Source organism: Pseudopipra pipra, chromosome 12 (assembly GCF_036250125.1).
Source record: "Pseudopipra pipra isolate bDixPip1 chromosome 12, bDixPip1.hap1, whole genome shotgun sequence".
NCBI lineage: Eukaryota > Metazoa > Chordata > Aves > Passeriformes > Pipridae > Pseudopipra > Pseudopipra pipra.
The window spans coordinates 19,728,570-19,735,578 of NC_087560.1; the positions used below are offsets into that span (position 1 = coordinate 19,728,570).

General features: G+C 48.4%; 1 long non-coding RNA gene across 1 annotated transcript; it reads left to right on the forward strand.

Annotated features, from left to right (window-relative positions):
- The first annotated feature begins 276 nt into the window (after positions 1-276).
- Positions 277-5,022, forward strand: LOC135420607 (uncharacterized). Its single transcript, XR_010433628.1, has 4 exons — positions 277-431; positions 2,059-2,170; positions 2,742-2,902; positions 4,379-5,022. It is a non-coding gene; the product is annotated as an uncharacterized LOC135420607 (long non-coding RNA).
- The last annotated feature ends 1,987 nt before the right edge of the window (positions 5,023-7,009 follow it).

Sequence of the window (7,009 nt, forward strand, 5' to 3'; positions counted from 1 at the left end):
GACATGCTGGGAAGAGGTTGAGTGTCTCTTGTTCCTGTGAAAATCAATGTGAAGGGCCAACATTTTCCCTGCTTGCCAACGTGTCCCAGGGTGCTGGTCCCAAAGAGGGCTGCACCCTTCTCCATGGCACCTGGGAATGCAAAGAGAAGGCAGAGCTGGACCAGGAGTGGTTGGGGGTTTCTCCATGTCAGTTGGATGTTTCTGGATTGACAGTTGGACTTTATGATCTCAGAGGTCTTTTCCAGCCTTTGTGATTCCACGAATCTTTGATGGGTCTTTGGGAAGCACAAAGGCTTTTGCTCAAGTAGCTTTGAGCAGCTTCTCCTGCCTCCTCCTGAGCCAAAGAACCCTTCCCAACACTCCATGCTGGTATTTTCCAGGTCAAGCTTAGCCACAGTGTTCTCTGGATTGCAAGGAAAGCCTCTTGAAAAGTGAGCAACAGGGAGGCAGGACCAAGGGGGAGATGCCCTGAACCACTGTCAGCAGCCTGAGGGAGCTCATTTCATCCCCAGGCAAAGGGGAGCTGGGGATTAGCTTTGCGTAAAAGATTGTTCTGAGGGGGTAAATGTACTAATTAATTTGATTTTCACTTGGAAAAGGGGTGGTGGTTTGAGAGCTAAAATTGCCTGATTATTGCCAGCACATAAATTTCTCCTAGAAATGTGGCTGCAGTTTATCCTGATCATATTCAACTTCAGGCAATGAAAATTCTTCTTTCTGTTTGTTTTGGCTCTCCTCTTGCTGCTACAGCGTCTGCAAAAACATGTCATGCATGAAATGCTCCCCTCCATTTCGACAAGTTGTTCCTTATTCTTGCTAATTTTTCATTAAGAAAAATGCCAGGAACAGCAGAGACCCCGTCAGGTCTCTGTAATAGCTGTGCAGCAAGATTAAAGGCTGAGAAGTGTGGGGCTGCTGGCATCGCTTCCTATCCATTATTTTAATGTCTTTGTTGGGGAAAAAAAAAAGTCTCCCGACCCATTCCTGCACTTCTCAGCCACGACAGCTGGAATTTTGCCTCTGGAAAACACTCACGACAGGGTGTAATGTATAGTTTGTACAAGGTAAATGTGCTGGCCAGGCCGGGTTGTTACACACCGTGTTCAGCCAAAAACTGCCTCGAGCTGGCTCTGGGTGCTGCTGGTGGCTGAAGGGGGGCAATTAGTGTGATTAGAGCAGAAAGTGGAGGTTCCAACCAAAACAAGAGGGTTGGTGGGATAGAAAAAGTAGAGTTTCTCAACCAGTTCCAAATAACTCAACAACGGGGTCGTGTGCCGGGTGAAAGGGACCACATGGACCATAGGTGGGGATGAGGAGCAGGGTTTTGGTCATGGCCCACACTGATGCCTTAAATAGGAGCAGGAGAGATGCTCTGGAGGTGAAATTCAAGGCTGAAGTTTCCATGGATATGTCCTCTAAATGCCTGTAAGAGCTGGGGAGGTCTGAGAAGGGCAGAGGACCCGACCGCTGATGAGATGATGGGGGTGAGAGGGAGGATTTAGGGCTGTGAGGAGCCCTGGAGCTGAGGCTGGAAAAGCTGCTGTGAGAAAGGAGGTCAGAGGGTTTGAGTGGGATAAATGGTGATTTTTAGTGACCAGTGTTACAACCTGCATTGGTTGGTGGCCATGTGGGGTTTGGAGTGAAACAGGTCCATCCCTGACCGGAGGTGGATCTGCAGAAAGGGAACATGCAGGAGTGAGGTAACTGGGCAACGCTCTCAGGCCCAGGATGGGATTCCTGGGGTAATTCTGTGCAGGGCCAGGAGCTGAACTAGATGATCCTTGTGGATCTCTTCCAACTCAGGACGTTCTATGACTCTAAAACTGATATTTTAGGGTATTTTTATCAGCCTCCTTACCCCTCCCACCCTCTGCCTTGTGTTGTCAGCCTCCAAAAGCACAGGGAAATCTTCCATAAAACCCATTAAATGGGATTTTAGAACTGAAGGGCACAGTTAAACTGAGTAGTGTCTGACACAGTTCGAGGCTGCTACAACAAAGCAGCAGTGGGTGAGAAATTTGGTATCTCAGTACCCAAAATAACCATTTCCCTGCACAGAGCAGCACGTGCCTTCAAGCACGGAGCAAACTTGGTGATGCAGCTGCAGAGAGCCAGGAACCAGCTCCTGAAATGGGAAGAAGAGTCATTTACATGGTAATTAATAGCATTTGTGCATGTGAGGGCCGGTGTGTCCCCAGGGACCTCCTTCATCCCAGCACACTCGTGGGGACCCCTCGTCCCTGAGAGTGGGGAAGGAAGCAGAGCCCCCAAATAGCTTCATTTCCTCAAGGACTTCCCCCAGCAGATGGGATAAAATTGCTATAAAAACCCAGAATCCCGAGACAGGGAAATGTAATGAGCTGTGGGCAAGGGGAAAAAATAAATGCTGAGGGATATTTATGCAGCGTGGGGAGTAGAGAGACCAAATCAGAAATTCCAATTAAGTCCATAATTTATTTCAACGGAAATATTAAAATTAGAGATGGGCCCAAGCGGTGAATTTCCGATTGGGATCCTGATCCAAATGGCATGTCTGGGCTGGGTCCATGTGGAACAATCTCCATCCTGTCATGATGAACAGCATGGACCTGCACCCACTGGTAGATCCTCCAAAAATTCTGTTGGAACCCCGTTAGATGAAGTAGCAGCATTCAAAGGGCATCATAAATGGTAGATATTGGGAGATGGCATAATTAAAAAAAATACATATTAATATCTCTCAGCCAAAAATTTACAGGAAGGAAGGAAGGATACGTTGAGAAATAGCACATACGCCCTGATTAAACAAGTGGGAATTAGCCCTGGGAATGCCCAGGACAAAGAAGGGGCAGTTCCCTTTTGGTTTGGCTCATGATGTGAGGAATTAAAAGGCTGGTAAAAGCTGCTGCAGATTTATGAAAGGGTGAGAGCACAATGCATTCAATGCCATTTCAGCAGGACTCTGTGTTGTAAATATTTACTATTAAAAACATTCCCAGTACTTGACCAGAAATTGCTCTGGGTCTGGTGCACGGCCTGGCTCTGTCACTGCTGGCAGTAACATCCCAGGAGGGTCTGGGCAGTGGCCACGGTGGCACCATGTCCTGGCACCCTGTCGCAGCACCCTGGGCCTGGTTGGGTTGTGATGGGAGCATCCCCACTGCCTTTGAGTTAACACCCATCCTGGTACTGACATGGGAATCTCAAGGAATTAGAAGAGAAAAGCCTCATTTTCTCCTATAAGAGAGTGATTCCAAAAAGCGTTGCCTTGATGGCTCCCTGTGACTCATCAGCACCAAGGAGTGGGTTTGTAGGGTTTCTTTCCACCTGGGTTGCTCACCAGACATCTCCACTTGTGTCTGTGTTGCTTTGCTCTCTGGGATCCCCATCCCATGGCCATGATCTCTGTGGGCAGATCAGACAGGGGGATCCACCGGTGCAGGCTCACCTGAGCACCAACAGTAGCACCCAAAGCTCTTCTGCAGGGTCAGCAGGTCAACCCCTACCCCACACACCCGCCCCAGCTGCTGGGTTTTCCTTTCAAAGCCTTGCACCTCCTCAGGAGACCTGTGTTAGCGTTTCATTTCAGCCTTCCAACATCCACAGCCCTCGTGAGTCATGTTTTCCACCCCCCTCTTATTTAACACGCCGCTCTCAGCCAACACGTTTTATGGCCCGAAGTCGTCGTGATTAGAAATGTGTGTTTTCAATGTATGTTTTCAGTGTGTGTTTTCAATGTACTTTCCCTCCCTCTGCCCCATTCAAACCCTCCATTTACCAAATGGAGAAAAGTATTTTAAACATGTAGATCAAAATTACACACCAGCTTAAACGTGTCACTTTTTGGCACGGCCACCTCCTTTCTCAGCCAAGACTTGCAACTAAGATTTCTGCTCCTCTATTTTATTGATGTCCTTTTTTTTTTCTTTTACTTTCCACGAGCACAAATAGCCACTTAAGCAAAATAGATTTAACCCCTAAGTATCTGCTCTAACCCCTAAGTATCTGCTCCATCTGCTTCCCTGGGGCTTGGGTTTTGTGCTGATCCACAGCATTTCTCAATACTGTGGTGGTGCTTGTTGGCCACATGAAGTTTCTTGGCTTCTCCAAGCTGTCTCGGGTCTTTCAGCTTGGGCTGAAACCCTCTGATGGCTCCACATGAGGAGTTATGGGTTTTCCCAGTTGCAGGTATGGGTTTCTTAAATAGAAAGGTCTGAATCTTAAGTAAATAGAGGCTAATTTATAGCCTGCATCTCATTTACAAGGAGTTTCTAAGGTGATGTAGCCTTTAATGCACTGTGCAATTAAAAGGGGGATTGTGGCTGCAAAAAAGAATGGCAGCTGAAAAAAAAAAGAGAATATGAAACACTATTTTGCACTGTATTTGCTCTTGTAACAGGAAGATCCCACCGGGCAAAGGGGTTGAGATGCCGAGGTTGGAAATGGAATATGTTTGATGACACGCACAGAGAACATTTTGTCTCCTGGCACATGAGGCATAAAACACAACCCTGTTGTGCAGTGTAGGGGTTTTCCAGGCTTCTCTGCTGCATTTAGAACTCTGTGGCCTCAGGTAATAAATACATGTATACACACACCCACGTTCATCCTTATCCCAGGCCGGGGATTAACCAAAACAGGGGCAGTGCATCCTTGGTGGAGCTCAGTTACCAAGGCTGTGCCGGAGCATCCGGGTCAAACCTGAGCAGCAGGAACAGAGGGGACAGCAAGAGGCTCTTGGTTTGTCTCTGAGTGGGTGCAGGGCACGATTTGATAATGTCCCACACTTGGAAGTGACTCCTTCCCCTGCAAACCAGGGAGCAAATCCCCTCTTCCCTATCCCAGCAATGACAGCTGCTCCTGCTTCCCGGGCTGGTGGGACACGCCAGGTCTGATGTGAGCAGGGATTTTCACTGACACCATATAGCAGTGGCAACAGATGGAACCATAAGATCAATATACAGTCCACATAATTAAGAATCGTGTATTTAATTGTGCCTTTTCAACAAGCATTTCAAATGCTCCTTAAATCAGCCACGTGGTTTTTGATATGGGAAACAGTTGTGAAATGTTTCATTTGGAAACGGCAGAGGCTGATCCAAACAAGCTGAGCTGCTGCCTTGTGCTCGTGAAAGGTTTTTGGCAGCTCTGGGGGTGGAGGGCTCTCCACAAACCATCACTGTGTGAGTGGGTTGTGATATCCAAGAGATTAACCTGGGGGGGTAAAGTAGAGCGCAATTAATTTTATCCTTCTGAAAGCTTTGGGCTTAATCCTTCAAAATTCTGTGGTTTTGGATGAATCGAAGTGTTTTAAACTCTAATGGCTCCCGTGTGAGTTCACCGTTGTGGTATTTGGGGAACCTGAGGCACGGGGGGGTCCTATGGGCCAGGTTAGGTGGGGGGAGCAGGAGAACTGAGCCCTCCCTGCCTCTTTTCTCCTTTGCTTGAGGGTTTGATCAAGTAGGACTAAAACCCTTCCCAAAATCAACATTATCCACCAAGTGCTACAGCAGAGAATGATCTGAGCAGCCTGTTTGTAAACTTGGAAGGACTGGATGTTCCCTCACGTCAGTGTTCTCCCCTGAAAAGCTGAAATGAAAGATGTTGCATCCTGTGGGGAAAATAAGCCCGTTTGGCTACTCTTTTAGGGGTCTAACCAAAGCAACGGGCTGGAAATCAAACCTGACCAAGTGGTGGTTTGGAAGTTGTCCCGTCACCTGCTGCCCATCCCCAGGCACACAGCGGGATGCTCGGGCAGCCAAAATCCTTGTGTGATTCTGGAAGGGGGCCGGGTGGTGGGAAAGATGCTCTGTTGGGGAAGGCTGGGAAAACATGGAACCCTGGCCATGGGACCACTGCCCTCCAACAGCTTTCTGTGTGGTGCTGTGCCAGCACTGACACGTGTTGAAGGCTTTGAATCTGAGAAGAATACCAGGGAATCATGGAATGGTTTGGGTTGGAAGGGACCTTTTCAGGTGATCTAGTCCAACCCCACTGCGGGGAGCTGGGACATCCCAGCTTCCCACCAGCCCCAGGGGACCTCGGGACAATCCAGATGGTCAGAGATGGTCAGCAGAGCCCGGGGTGCTGCAGGAGGTGCCTTTGCAACTGCAGGGGGAGACAAAATCGTGCCCCCCATATCACATATTTTTGCCATTTGGCATCATCTCTTATTCTAAAGGGTTTCACCACCTTAGCAAGGTGCTTTTGGGCTGTTTCCACTCACCAGTGCCATTTTAGGAGGTCATTTGTTTATCTGCTGGTTGGAACAGAACATTAAAGCCACATCCAGACAAGTCCAAGGGCCGGGAGGAGGCTGGTCTGGTCCCTCAGGAACATCAGCCACCCCACCTGCAGGGGCTCAGCCCCAGGCCACCCCTGGCCCTCAGCACAGCTTCTCCAGGGCTCAGGGGGCTGTGCTGTGGTGTGGGGAGATCAAGGGGGTGGAGAATCCCTACTCCACCACCCCCAGCACCTCTCAAGCAGGACCCCAAACCCTGCAGTGGTTCCTCCCTGGCTCAATTTATCCTAAAACGTGGCCACATCACTCACACGGCCTCGGCGCTCCTCTGTTCGGGCAGGTAATGATGATACAGACTCATTTATGCAAGATTATCCTTTTATCACATTTCCAGACTCATTTATGAGGCTCATGTTTTCCCCCCAAGGGCATCATCAAGTGAGTTAAGTTGTACTATTTGCCTCCTGCAGTGAACTGGCAGGAGCCTACTTCATTGACTGATGAGGGCTGCTGCCTCCGCCAAATAGGGGCTGTGTGATGGATATTTTACTTGTGAATATTATAGCTGGAAATTAGCATGTTTATTGAGGTAGAATGTGTTTGTTTACATTCTGCTACCCATGGTATTACCTTTTATGACCTGAGTTGTTTAGCTGAAGATAAGCGTAAGCGCTCCCCGTCTGGGGGAGGGGAGGGAGGAAATTAAAAAAAAAAAAAAAGGAAAAAAATAGATTAATGAGCTCCTAGATATCAAATGATGGTTTAAGTAAGTGACAGAGGTGCCTCTCT